The following is a 14,393-nucleotide window of genomic DNA, read 5'->3' on the forward strand; positions in this document are numbered from 1 at the left end:
TGGAACCCAGAAGATTAGGGGTTAATAAGAGGGTAGTACTATGGGGGGCAAGAAAATACAGCAAATATGCTCCCAACATTAATGAATGAGCCTAAATCAGATTGTGTTTCAAAAATATTTTACTTTTTAAGGTGAGGAGGTAGTCATATTTTAAGATATTTGCTTCAGAAATTGCAGTATCCTAGCTACCAATATGGATTACAGAAAGATTAAGGAATCTTTTCCTAGGAGGAAAGGACTACTGGTAGTGAAAAAATTATATGCTCAATTCATGAGACTGAGGTCCAGACAGAAGCAAGGAGTTAGAACCATGGCAAAAATCAAAGCTTTTGAATAGAACCACCATGTGGGCAGGAAAAGAGAAGCAAAGTGAAAAGATGATATAGTTTGTAGGCAGTGCTGCTGGCAATTTAGTCATAGGTTTCTCAGAGACCAACAAAAAAGTGAGCAAGCAATCGTATTTAATCCATTGCTCACCTGAGGACCTTGATTGCAAATCCCATAAAATGGGTGGGGACTTGTGGTCTTTACATATTTCCTAATTTGGTGAAGATTGCTTCAGGAATAGGCAGGAGATTGAGTCTACCTCAGAAGACTTCATTAATCACATCCAGAATTACTGTTAAAAAGAAGAGTAGAGAATGTGAGGTCAAAATTGGACCTCCACTCATTTGTCAGAGATGTGTACTTACAATTGCATTGTTAAACAAGGACCTGAACTCTACAGTCACAACTGGTCTAGTACTAAGAAATATCCTGATAAGTAAAAAAGAGTTATAATAAAAAAGAAACAGATGATGTATAGGGAGGTCTTTTAGCATAATATTATTTACAAGTAACATTGAGTGAATGTCTATTTCCTTCTGTGCAGTATATTGAAACCAACTCTATGTTAGAGTTTCAAGTCTGGATAAGAAGTTTTTATGCATAGAACTCTGTCTCGAGAATTTAAGATATTAGAATTATAACAGAAATTTGTGGTAGTAAGAATAAGGTGAGCCGAGCACCGAAAGCTCACGCCTGTAATCGTAGCTACTCAGAAGGCAGAAACCATGAGGATTGTGGTTTGAAGCCTTTCTGGCAAATAGTTTGTGACACCCTATCTCGAAAAACCCTTCACAATTAGGGCTGGTGGGGTGGCTCAAGGTGAAGGCCCTGAGTTCAAGCCCCAGTATTGCAAAAAAAGAAAAAAAGAAGAAGGAGAATCCTACAGTGGCCTAGCATAGTGACTCCATGGTATTCAACTGGCTCTAGCATTGATCTGTCTTTTCACAGGTGTATTTCTCTAAAGACAAAACCAGCTATCCAGGATGAGGAGGTGGCTGAGCTTGGCAAGGTAGCCAGCAGGACCCATTCATCTGTGCTGGAGTGTGTTGGGGTAGCAATAGTAGAATCAAGGTTTGTTTTTCTATCATGTTTAATAAGACAGCGGAAACACTAGATAGAAGTATCAAGGAATTTTTTCCAAGGTATTAAACCACCTTTGAAAATGAAGATATTTTCCATCCATAGAATTATTCCCCCCCCCCCACACACACACTCTTGCCTGCTACTCCTTTTCCTATGACAGATTACAGTTATCCAAGTCTGTTAATATAGCAATACACTCAGGAAAACCCTCTTACAACTATCCTTGATTTTTCCAGTGGGAGCCGCTTTGAAATGGTTCCTGAATCTTTTCCACATCAACCAATCATTCTTTGATCTTTTTGTTTTATTCAGAAAGAAAATGTTTCCTGGAATCCTATGTTCCCTGACTCAGTTCTAGAATCAACCATTTCTTCAAGAATTTCTAGTTTCTTTTGGTGGAAAGTGATATTAAGAAATCATGATCTGGGCACTGTGTCTGTTTATCTTTGAGGCTTTGCTGCTCCCAGGCTATCACAGTGGACAGAGCTGGGAAAGTTATGTGGTGTGTGTACACAATTTATACATATTTTGTGTCTACATGTATTGGAAATCTCAAGGTTCACTCTAGTATTATTTATTTACATATTTATGACTCATTTCTGATACCTGGGTCACCTTATCCTCAACATTACTTATCTGATCAACCCTTCTATGTATCCAGTCCTTCATCTGCAACCTTGCAAATATGACTTCATCACCATTTAGATTCTGATCCCAGCATATAAAAAGATCCCCACAGCCTATGTAGAAGCCCCTTTCTCCATTCCAAACTTGGATACACCCAATTTAGCAACTTATTTAAGTATAATAAAGAAAGATGTCTATAACTTCAAGTACCTATGACATATGCTTCAGTTTTCAAAGTTTTAGGAAGAGTCAATTTAAGTAGTTTTTTTTTCAGTTTCTAATAAAGAATGATCTTTATCATTATGCATTTCTGGTTTAGAGTCTGACAAACAACTACTTGTGTTCCAAATTCTGCCTATGGCCAAATAGTATGTAGTTCTGTGTGTGATTGTATATATACAATTATGTGCATGTAGATATGTATGTATATATGTATATATATATATATATATATATATATATATATATATACATATATACATAGTTACTAAACAGCAAGCTAAGAAGGGTTTTTACATTTTTTAAAAGATTGTGAAAAAAATATGTGACAGAGACCATATGTGATCCAGAAAAATTTTAGTATTTACTATCTGGCTCTTCCCAGAAAAAGTTTGCCAACCTTGGTCTGGGTTATCCTACTGCCCTGCCAAGTTGGCAAATCCACTTACCAGGACGTAGTGACATAAAATGAAGTAAGTTTCTGAGCTGCTTTAAGTCTCAGCAACTCTAAATAAGTTTGAAATAATCATTGAAATTGCTATGGTATCAAAACAGTGATAATGAACAAAGTACAAAATCATCAGTGAAAGCAGGACAGTGCTAAGGACAAAATCAAAATCACCCTGCTCCTTATCTGAGGTAAGTAAGCCAAGCTCTGTTTGCCTGTGATTTGCATAGTCAATAGCAGAAGGCTGGCCTCTAATACTATTTATTTCAATCAACATCTTCTTATGTAAACTCCTAATGCTTGATTATATGCATTTGTACAACTATAGAATTAATTGAGTAAAACCCTAATTTGAATTCAACATTAAGTCCATTTTGAACCAAAATATGATTGATCGCAAGAATTGCATAACTCTGGAAACGGTACTTGAAGAAAACAGGGTCATTATTTTTGAGTTACATGTCAAAAATTAACAGAGTGGGAGGGTTAAATTGCCACTTTTGGACTAATGTAGTATCCCATTATTAATGAATGTCGCATATTTGGTTAACTGCTTCTATTGGAAACTCATAGGCCCACTTTCTTAGAGGCAAAATTAGAGTTCCTGGATGAAGATAAGGAGCTCCCATTTACAACAATACAAGAAAAAATGGAATGTGCAGAAACTGTTCCAAAGCTTTACTAACAAAGACATGCCTGACACAATTCTTCACCAACACAAAAGAAAGAAAAGCTATGCTCAGCATTGTTATCAATTTAACATCAATTCTGTTTTCTACATATTGTGATTTCCCTGTCTTAAAAAAAAAAAAAGAATTCTCTTTTTTTGAAGGAAGGCTTTAAATAGCTGCAGTCTGTTCCCTTTATTTTCCTTTCTCACCCACAGTGCCCCCAGACAGTCAGAGGCATATAAAGGAAAGGTAATGAGAGGGAGAAAAGAAATAACAAAAACTAAACAATTTTCACAGGGCCATGAATTCATATTCCACTATTAGTTTATGTTCTCACTTAACAGCTTGGGCTGAAATATGAGTTCCAGTGCAATGCTCATACTAATTGTCTTGAATAATTCAGGTTTTATCACTCTCCAGGGCCTCTCCGGGGCCGGGCTTCTGTAAGCCATATTTGGTACTTTGGAGCCTGTAACAGGATGATTCTCAATGCTGAAAACTACACAGTGAGCTGGAGTTGCTTGATTTGTAAGCTGAAAAGTCAAAACAGAAGAGAAATTTGGGAATGTTAGCCAATTCAAAGAACCAGCTGGTGTTCAGTACATTCCCCACACTAAGACTGGATCTTACCTGGTTTGCAGAGCCTTGCCATACGTGCTTTACTTTAACAAGGTTAGAGAAAGCTCTAATTGCAGTTTTTGTTTTCTTTGGCTCAAGAGAGAAATTCCAAAGCTGCTGATGACTTGAAATAGATCCTGGAAAGAATAAAGGAAGAAAATTAGAAAAAAAAAATTTTAAAATACCTCACTCAATTGCCTTGTCTGCGTAATAACATTGAACATGACTGTCACTCTGAAGACATATTAGCTCATTTAGGTAATTAGTGTGAGCAGCATGTTTCTCTACTTATTCCATTCAATTACAGGGTTCTCACTTTGTCATTACTGGAGTGTCTTAATGTGACTTGTAATTAGTGTAATTACAATCCAATGTTAATTATATCTGCCACTTAGACATAATTTTATATAGTAATGGTCTCTAATCTCAATAACCTTATTATGTTGTTTATTCAAACAGGAATTAAGTCTTCTTTCATGCGTCAAATATGGAGATTACGAAAAAGTACTGCTTGTGTCATTTTGATAGTTATGACAAGAGAATCTCTGAAATAGCAAAATCATATTTGAGACAATGCCTGCATGTGCAAACAATTATAGCAGCTCCTCCCTGTTTCCAGAAATATGCCTATGTGTCTCCAAATAACTGTGTTCAGAGACGTTTGAGCCTTGACTTGCTTGTGAATTCTGGGAAGAACTAATGTGTGCACATCTAGAAGAAGCCTATTACTGTGGTTCAGGTTATTAGAATACCAAATACACTCATTGCTGACCATTTAATGGACCGTTGCTTTGAGTAACTAACCATTGTATACAATGTAATAATATCACCTCCCATTTGAAGAGCACATTATCTTTTAAAGTGATTTTAAATATGTTATTTCAGTTAATCCTAGAAGCAACTCCTTGGGAGTAGTGATGCCAGCCAGGTATCAGATCATTGGAGTAGATTGAAAAAAACTTTAAAGGACAATGACCATGTTCACTCAACAAGAGGAGAGCTACAAATCAGAAAGTCAATTTAGCAGAGCCATTAATAGCATGGACTCCACAGTTAGATGTCTAAGGTTTGGATCTCAGAAATTCCACTTTGAAGTTTAGCACCCTTGAGTAAGTTACCTAAACCCTCTACTCCTCAGTGTCCTTGTCTGTGTAATAGGAATTATAACAGTGTCTACTCCATAGGCTGGTCACCAGGCTACAGAAAATCATAAAACAGTTCTTGGCACAAACTACAAACTAAATAAATATTATTATATATTATCACCCTTAATAGCACTTTCATCTCTTGATTTGGGGATCCTATGTGCTTTTTTCACATTAACCGCATCACTTTCATATAGCTATCTTTATGCTAATTACTAACCAAAGGTTGGATTTATAGCTAATAATCTATAAATTATTTATAAATAATTTATAAATTTGTTTTGTGTACAAATATAGCATATTCATTTAGAAATAGATAACCCTGGATCAAAGACTATCCAATAAAGCTAAAAGGAAGACTCCTTTAGCCAGCTCAGCTGCTATAAGAATGCAAACCATGAAATTTCTTGGGAAAAGATTCAGTGTTTTACTACTAGATACAAGCACCAACATTTCACACTTCCTGACATACTCAGAATGGTGTGTCTTGTTACTATAGCAGTTCACAAATTCTCCAAAACTTAACATGGCTAAATGCAGTAACATGTGCACAGTATTCTTTTCTTTCAAACCTATAAAAATGTTGGTTGGTATTTATTTAATAGATCTCAGTACTTGCATTTTCAACAGAAATATTAAGTAAGCATGTTAGAACTTACAAATCTTTCCTCTTAAGTTTCCTCATTTCCTTTAAACTCAGGCTCCTTTCCTATTTTTCCAGAACCAAATAGGTATATAGTCAGTTTGAAATGACTGGCCTTTTTTCATACATGATACCTTTCTGATGAAGCTGAAAAGAATGGGTATTCACTTAATCTTTTCAGAAATAAGCAAGAAGGGAGCTTTTGCTACTAACTTCTCTAGGCTAACAACAATAATATCATTATCAAAAATGAGCCAATACATTCCTGGCCATGTTCTTTTAAACTAACATTCTCAGGACAGGGAACTAATAGCTCTTGGGGTATGTTCTAAACTGGGAGATAGACTGGGCCTGCTGGAGCTCATAACAGTATTAACACAACTGATTGGGAAATCTTTGGAATGAGCAATGCTGCCAAGGAACTGGTTGTTAAATGTTAACTAGCAGCCCTTTTGACTTTTTGTTTTATTTATTATTATTTTCATGCAGAGTTGGAACAATTTTGCTGAACAGATGAAATACACTGAATGCTGTCAATTCTTCCTTCTCAATTCATTGAGTAACTGTAGCGACCTGACTTTAGTCCTGAAGCTTCAGTTAAATATGCAGATGAATTTTCACTCCCAAACCAGGCCTTCATAAAGAAGGATCAGGTTTTAATGTTCTCAAGTGCACAAAGCCTGGAGGACTTTCAAGCTGCACTAGGATTAAGAACTCACTAGTCTTCCAGCTTATGGCCCATACTCCAAATTAGACTACACACTGCTTCTCTTAGGGTTCAAGTCTCCTTCGTACTTTCTGGAAGCACTACTCTAGAGCATTACTGGTATGTGACTAAAGAAATGGAGACAAAGTCTGGCTCATTTGTGGAATCTAGACATAAAATGGTGATGGTATACTAATTAAAAAATATAATAAAATACTTTTTAAAAGAAATGGAGACAGTATTTCTATGAATAAAATCCATGGCAAGATGCCATTGTAAGAAATATCTTTGGTCAGAAGTTGGTGACATGCTTGCATTTTTGGTTCCAGAATTAACTAACTTGTTTACTTTGGCTATTCACTTGACCACTGCACATCTGAATTTCTGTACTTGAAAATACCTCCCACCTAATCATTTTTTGAACAGACTATGAGGACAAAATGCAAAATTAACAAATTAAAATATTTACTGAATATATTACGTTCCCACAAAATAATATAATGTGTGTTGTTAAAGATGATGATTCATAGGTGAGTGATTGTTTGAGAGGTCAGAACAATATTTATTTAAAATGAGGACAAGAGTTTGGGATTTTTATATAAGTATGCAATAACAACATGTATGGTAGCATTATAAAAGCTTTCGAATCAGCCAGTACTGAGCTCAAGCTCAGGTTTTACTTCCCAATTGTATGACCTTGTGCTAGTTGTCTAACTTCACTAAGATATAGTCTCCTTATCTATAAAACAGCAACAATAGCAACATCTTGGAAGGACTGTTGCAGAATCATAGAAGATAATGAGTGCAATGTACACAGCAGGCTATGGACTCAAAAATTGCCGTTGTTATTATTAGAATTGGTCATGATAAGCAGCATCAATTTTATACTATCTGCAATGAGAACCAACTGGAAGGTTCTAAAATATAACACATGCTTTATTTTTCATATCATTCTGATATAAAGAAAACAGAGTATAGAAGGGTAAGAGACTAATGCATGAAAAATATGGGGAAATTGTCATCCAGGTGAAGGAAAACAGTAGCTTTGATGTGCCTTTTTACAGGGAAATGGTGACAGGTGAACCATTTCCAGCTGTGTTTTGAGGTCTCATCAAGCAGATTCTGATGAATTTGAAATAAGATGTGAGAAAAGGAAGAATCCAGTTTTGAGCTGGAGTAGCTGGGTTATGCAACAGAATCTACGGTGCCTGCCCAGTCCTTCCTTCCCACATTCAGGAGAGACACATACACACCTAGCCCCTGGAATTGCTGGCTGCTGATTAATTATGGTCAACTCTCTCCTTAGAAATTTATTTTGGCTGATGGTTGCTGTCTTGCTCAATGTTGAAGATCCTCTTTAGAAACAGCCTTTATACAAAGACTGGTCAATAATGGGCTAAAAAGCTTAGCTTATTAAAATGTGGGGCAAAATTTCCAACAATTCTAAAGTAATTCTATTGCTACAGAGCTCCCCATAGCACATGTGAAATCTTTGCTATGTAATGCAGTTCAGTTTCTCTCTCTGACCAATCTTGCTTCCCACTCCATTATTGGTGTTATTTCAGAAGACCCTCCCAATAACCTCCCTTACACAAATATCTACTTTAGAATCTGCTTCTATGGCATCCAACCTAAGACAATTTGGGTTACTTGTGGTCCTTATATGCAGAATCTAGAATGAGATTCTGGAGCTGTATCACCAGTTGGCAGCCTGGTAATGTCAGATACTGATAGCTGTTATAGCAGGCTATGGTTGGTCCATTATGAAAATTATCACAGATGGCAAACTGGGATTGAATACTGGTAGAAGGAAATGCACTAATTGATCCATTAATTCAAGTGATTGGCTTTGCATGTCTCTTTCTGGAAACTGTCAATGAACTGAGCAAGTTAGGGAAAATCTGGGACTGAATAATCACCAACATGACACAATAAAACATAAAAGCAAGGGAACATTTTTGACAGAATGTAAAGAGATATTCATCTACTGTATCTGAAAGCAGAAAATATGAGTATTAAACCAGGAATAAGGAAGATGATTAGCAAATCCTGGAGAAAACTGAGATCTCATTGTTAGTAAATCTAATAACCGTGATGAAGTTTCTTATTGAGAAAGCTATCTGGTTTGCTGTATTCTCTTGAATTGCCAGGTTTCCTTGACCTAACTTCCCTGTAGAAGTGTCTGTTCTCCCTGTTAAAGGTACAGTCTTCTTTCTTACTTAATAATTGAATAGATGTATCTGCTTTACATGCCAGAACACAGCCCTTCAGAATTTATCCCTACCTTCTCAAATGACTTCCATACCAATAATTGTGTAAGTATCACATAATCCAGCTGCAAAAATGTTGAATATGTTGAGAGAAGCAAGTATACAGTAAAAGAACTTTTGGGTATAAACTACAAGTGGCAAAAGTAACCATGGGAATGGTTTCTGCAAAATCTGAGGCAGGACAAAAAAGCCAGAATGTAAGCCTGAAAATGAGAGAATTTATTTTTTAAATAGTTTAATCTATTTGTTGGAAGAAATCTAGTAAGAAAGCACTGAGAGGTAGGGATGTAGCTCATTGGTAGAGTGCTTGTCTAGCTGGGGATCAATAACCAGCATTGCAAAAAAAAATCAATATTATGTGACAACAATTAGATTTAACACTGTATCAGTCAGAATCCAACCAAGGAAGTAGAACCAGTGGGGATTTATGTGTACATGTTTATGTGTGTATACATATATATATATATACACACACATATATACTTTTATACAATCACAAATGCTTAGATGCATACACAAATACATATGCATATACATATAGCTGCATGTGTGTATACATATAGCTATCTATACATACATGTATATTTCTTATAAGGAATTTGCTAGCACACTATGGGAGTTGAATAAGCATGTCCAAATTTATAGTAATGGCAATCAAGAAGAGAAGATCAAGAGCAAAATGAAAGTCCACAAGTACAGACCAAATTGTCATCTGTAATTATTTTTCTCTTGCAGAGAAACATTAGCCCTGCATTTAAGACCTTCTAAATGAATAGGGTATCTTATGTCAGCTAATGAGAAAATTTAATCCATCAGCAAAATTCCTTCATAGTAACAACATAAGTGTTTACTAAATAACTGGAGACTGTAACATAACCAAGTTGACAAGTCAAAACAAACAAACAAATGACCCATGTTTTCTTAGATATGACACCCAAATTGAAAGCAATGAAAAAAAACACATAAATTTGACTTCATTAAAATGAATAACTATTGTACACATAAATCATAAATCTCACAAGGGATTTTATGAGGACTATATAAAGAACCCTCAAAACTTAACAATAAAAAATAACCTAATTTGATACTGGGCAAAATATCTGAGTGGACATTTCTCCATTCTATCTCATGTGTCAATAAACACAGATGAGGATGCTCAGCATCATTTATCAACAGGGAAATGCAGATAAAAACCACAATGCAAAACTACTTAACCCCACTAGGATGGCTATAATCAAATAGCAGTAATAACAAATTTGGGGAGGGTGGTAGAGAAATTAAAACCTTCAAACTAATTGCTGGTGAGAATGAAAAATAGTAGAGTCACTTGGATAAACAGATTGGCAGCTCAGCAAAAGGTTAAATATGAAATCACCACACGATCCAGAAACTCCACACATGTCCACATCAAGAGGCAGTACATGACACAATCTCTGTGAGGGAGAGCTAAGGTCTATGTACTTTTCCATCACAACCCCAGTGTTTAGTAGAGGGCTGCACATACGATGCCTGATAAATTAATGTTTAATGGATAAAAGTATCTTCCACAGAAATTGTCCATGAAAGGAGGAAGCTACTCCCCACTCCTATATTTGTTCAAAAATACAAACTATATGTTTATGTCAATTACTTAATCTGACATAAAATTATTTTAGCATTGTATTTCATATGCAAAAGTTGACAGAACTATTCCATGCACTTTGTCATCTGTCAGTACTCTGTCTGCCTGTCATCATTATCTACTCTAACTAGATGACGACTTTTGCTACAGTGAGAAAAACTTTGCTCTTCCTTGGGTATTTAGTACATACCCTCAGCTTTTGATTGGTTGGCTTGATCCTTAATCTAATCAACTCAAACAGCATCAAAATTCCCCATGAAATGTTACCATCTTAGCTAGATTGATCAGCTAGGACATTATCCATGTTGAAAATTCCCTGTGAACAGAAATTTCTATTCATATGTTGCAAACCTTATGAAAACTTTCATTGTCTCTGTGAGAGCCTGATCTACCCAATCTTGTCAGAAACATATAAAAATCCACAAAGAAGACCTAAATCACCTTTCATTGTATCTCTCTTCCACTGTGATTCCTTTTCCCTTCCTGCAGTAAGAGTGTTTATCTGTTATGCCTCTTTCTTCTCAATAAGCTACTCCTGTATTGATTTCCCTTCCAGGTAAAAGCATTAATTCTTTACTGAACCCTGAACATTTTCTTTCTGAATTCCTCTTTCATCTTAAAAACAAATACATATATCTTTTTTCATTGTTGTGCTGTGTGGGGGTACATTGTGGCATTTACAAAAGTTCTTAAAATGTATCAAATATATCATACTTGAATTCGCCCCCTCCATCTCTCTCCTTTATTCCTCCCTCCCCCATTCCTGGAATAGTTTCAGTGGGTATAATTTTTGCATTTTACATACATGTGTATACAGTACAAATATATATATATCTTAAAATGAAATATTGAAATAAAATCTTGAAGGACAGATTAGAGATTAATTAATGAGAGACTTATCTGTTAAAGGTGAGCTGAAAAATTTGTTTTGAAACAAAGTTTATTTGCCTCAAAGACATTGTTAAAATATTAAACAATTAATAATTTTAGAGTATCTATTGTGTACACTTTACTCAATAATTAAAAGGTCCCTAAACTCATAGTATTTATTTGTGATATAGACACAGAGGAAAAAAAGGATTGTAAATAAAAATAAATTAAGTATAGACCCATATGCTGAAAATAAAATTATGTCAAGAATCAGAAATACTTTGCTCCAAATCTTGGATCTCTAGAAATTAAAGCAAGCTACTTAATCCTTTGTTTCTCATGTGATAAAAAATAGAAATATATCTACCCTATCTCAAGGGAAGAAATTATACAACTTTGTGAAACTGCTTTGAAAGGTAAATTATAAAAGAGGGTAAGGTCTCAAAGTACATAGCAGTACAGGTACCTTATCACAAAATGCCCTTCAGTAAAAGAGACAAGAAATTAAGAATTCAAGGTCAGAGAAGGCTTCTTGAAGTGAGACATCTTGAAATAGGGAATTTAGGTTGTAAATAGCATGAATCCATGCAAGGGCAGAATGCATAAAAACTTGAAGTATAAAATGTCATTGTCTCAGTCAGTAGGAAGGAAGCATTGTGGAGAAAGCAGAAGACATGAAGGCTACAAAGGAGCATCAAGATCAAGTGTGGATAGTAAAGTCACAAGAGGCACATGCACACATACTCACATGCACATAGCTAGATGGTAGATAGATAGGTAGAGAGAGAGAGATTGAGAGAATGTATGTGTCACAGGCCAAGGAAAACCGTAAAACCATTGTAGACTGGTAAATTTTCCTTTTATCCTTTCAGACATGTTTCTTGCTTATTTAGAACACTTTCCCTGCAATCTTTTATTTCTTTTACATGTCTTGAGCATGATGTGTATCTTGTAGGCACAGTAGACAGTAAATAAATGTTTCTTGAGCTGAAGTTTCTGACATTTTTGGGAAGTTTGTTAAAAAGTTATTCTCCTTAAAGATTGAAGTTTGAGGATTTATTTTATCAAGCTAAAGTCACCAGAAGTAATACCAACTTTGCATTTTATCAGTCATTCAGATTGTATTAATGTTGCATCCAGCCTCTTGTATTGACTTTGAATAAGTATATGTTGTTTTATTTTAATTTTTCTAAACTCAGGTTGCCTCATGATTGATCAAGGGAATTCATTGGACAACTAGAAGTCAATTCGTATGTGGGTAAAAACCAAGCAGGTATCTTCTTCCTCCTTTTTTTTCTGTTTCCAAACATATATCATATTTTTCAAAACTTCATAAAGTATAATGAAAAAGTTAAAATCACTTATAATTACACAATTCAGAGTTAACCACATTAACAAACAAATGGAATAAAGTTTATGCTAGACTTGAAGAAGTATAGAGTGGTGCATGCTATGAGAGATGTTTTCTTTTAAGGTAGTAGTAGTGCTGCAATAAACATGGGTGTGTGAAATGTTATCATTCGCAGGTAAATGGATGGAATTGGAGAACATCATTCTGAGTGAGGTTAGCCTGGCCCAAAAGACCAAAAATCATATGTTCTCCCTCATATGTGGACATTAGATCAAGGGCAAACACAACAAGGGGATTGGACTTTGAGCACATGATAAAAGCGAGAGCACACAAGGGAGGGGTGAGGATAGGTAAGACACCTAAAAAATTAGCTAGCATTTGTTGCCCTCAATGCAGAGAAACTAAAGCAGATACCTTAAAAGCAACTGAGGCCAATAGGAAAAGGGACCAGGAACTACAGAAAAGGTTAGATCAAAAAGAATTAACCTAGAAGGTAACACACATGCACAGGAAATCAATGCGAGTCAACTCCCTGTATAGCTATCCTTATCTCAACCAGCAAAACCCCTTGTTCCTTCCTATTATTGCTTATACTCTCTCTTCAAAATTAGAGATAAGGCAAAATAGTTTCTGCCAGGTATTGAGGGGGAGAAATGACCCAAGCATTGTATGCACATATGAGTAATAAAACAATAAAAATAAAAAAAGTAGTAGTAGTATGGTTAGTGATTCAAATGTAAAGCACTAGACATTAAAGTATTTTTTTTTTTTTTTTGGTGCTGGGAGTCAAACCCAGGGCCTCATGCTTTCTAGACAAGCACTTTGCCACTGAGCCACATCCCCAGCCTCCTTAAAGTATTTTTATATCTAGACTCACACACACACACACACACCCTCATCTCCTTTTATTCTTCTACAGTAGCACCAAACACAGACTTGTTTTTTACCTATTAATACATTCATCTAGATTCAACTGTGGAAAACAGTAGATTTCCTATCCATCTACAATTGTCCTCTAATTTCGGGTACGATGAGACAATGTTGAGAAACAGGGCACTTCTGGGACCTTCTGAAATCGCTTCATTCAAGCAGCTGCTTCTTTTTTCAACCACGAACTGATCACAAAAAAATGTATTCCATTCCAGATGGGCCCCAGGATAATCAATCTGGCATCCGTAGAACCAATTATGAACCCTGCTTTCATTTTTATCCTTGGCTAGAATGAAATTTATGGTGGCCAAGGGCACAGTCTTGTGTATATCACTTTTCACTACTTTTTTTTTTTTTTTGCAGTGCTGGAGTTTGAACTCAGGGCCTCACACTTGTTAGATAGGTGCTCTACCCACGCTCTTTTCTGCCTTCCTTACTTTCCACATAGTGTCTCCTTTTTGCTCAGGGCTGGTGTCAGACCACAGTCCTCCTACCTACAGTCTCTGTGGCAGAGATATATACAATGGATGCAGATATGTAAACACAGAAGCACACACATGCACCCATGCATATGTAGCTTAAACTACTCCACCACAAACTGACAAAATGGTCTCTTTAATACTAACTGCATATTATACTCAATTACAGCTTCATTTCTATAAAAATCCAATAAGTTCATATCACTTCCTCATCCTTGAATAGAGAGGGGTCAGTGAAAATATTTCCAATTTACCACAGTACTTTCTTTAGTGGTGCTGGGAATAGAACCTAGGGCCTTACACATGCTAGGAAGTACTCTATCCCTGAACTACAGCCCTAGCTCCAAACTCACCACATTGTAAAGAAGTCCCAACCACCTAAGAA

The 14,393-nt window shown here is 35.8% G+C and overlaps 1 long non-coding RNA gene across 2 annotated transcripts in view; it reads right to left on the bottom strand.

Annotated features, from left to right (window-relative positions):
* Window positions 1-3,138: 3,138 nt before the first annotated feature.
* The window catches only part of LOC141422370 (uncharacterized), a 40,416-nt gene continuing 29,161 nt past the window's right edge, over window positions 3,139-14,393 (bottom strand). For both annotated transcript variants that reach the window (XR_012446918.1, XR_012446917.1), the window contains exons 2-3: window positions 4,006-4,130; window positions 3,139-3,908 (exon numbers count right to left, since the gene is read on the bottom strand). This is a non-coding gene — a long non-coding RNA (uncharacterized lncRNA). The remainder of the gene's footprint in view (window positions 3,909-4,005; window positions 4,131-14,393) is intronic.

The sequence above is a fragment of the Castor canadensis genome, chromosome 4 (assembly GCF_047511655.1).
Source record: "Castor canadensis chromosome 4, mCasCan1.hap1v2, whole genome shotgun sequence".
Taxonomy (NCBI): domain Eukaryota; kingdom Metazoa; phylum Chordata; class Mammalia; order Rodentia; family Castoridae; genus Castor; species Castor canadensis.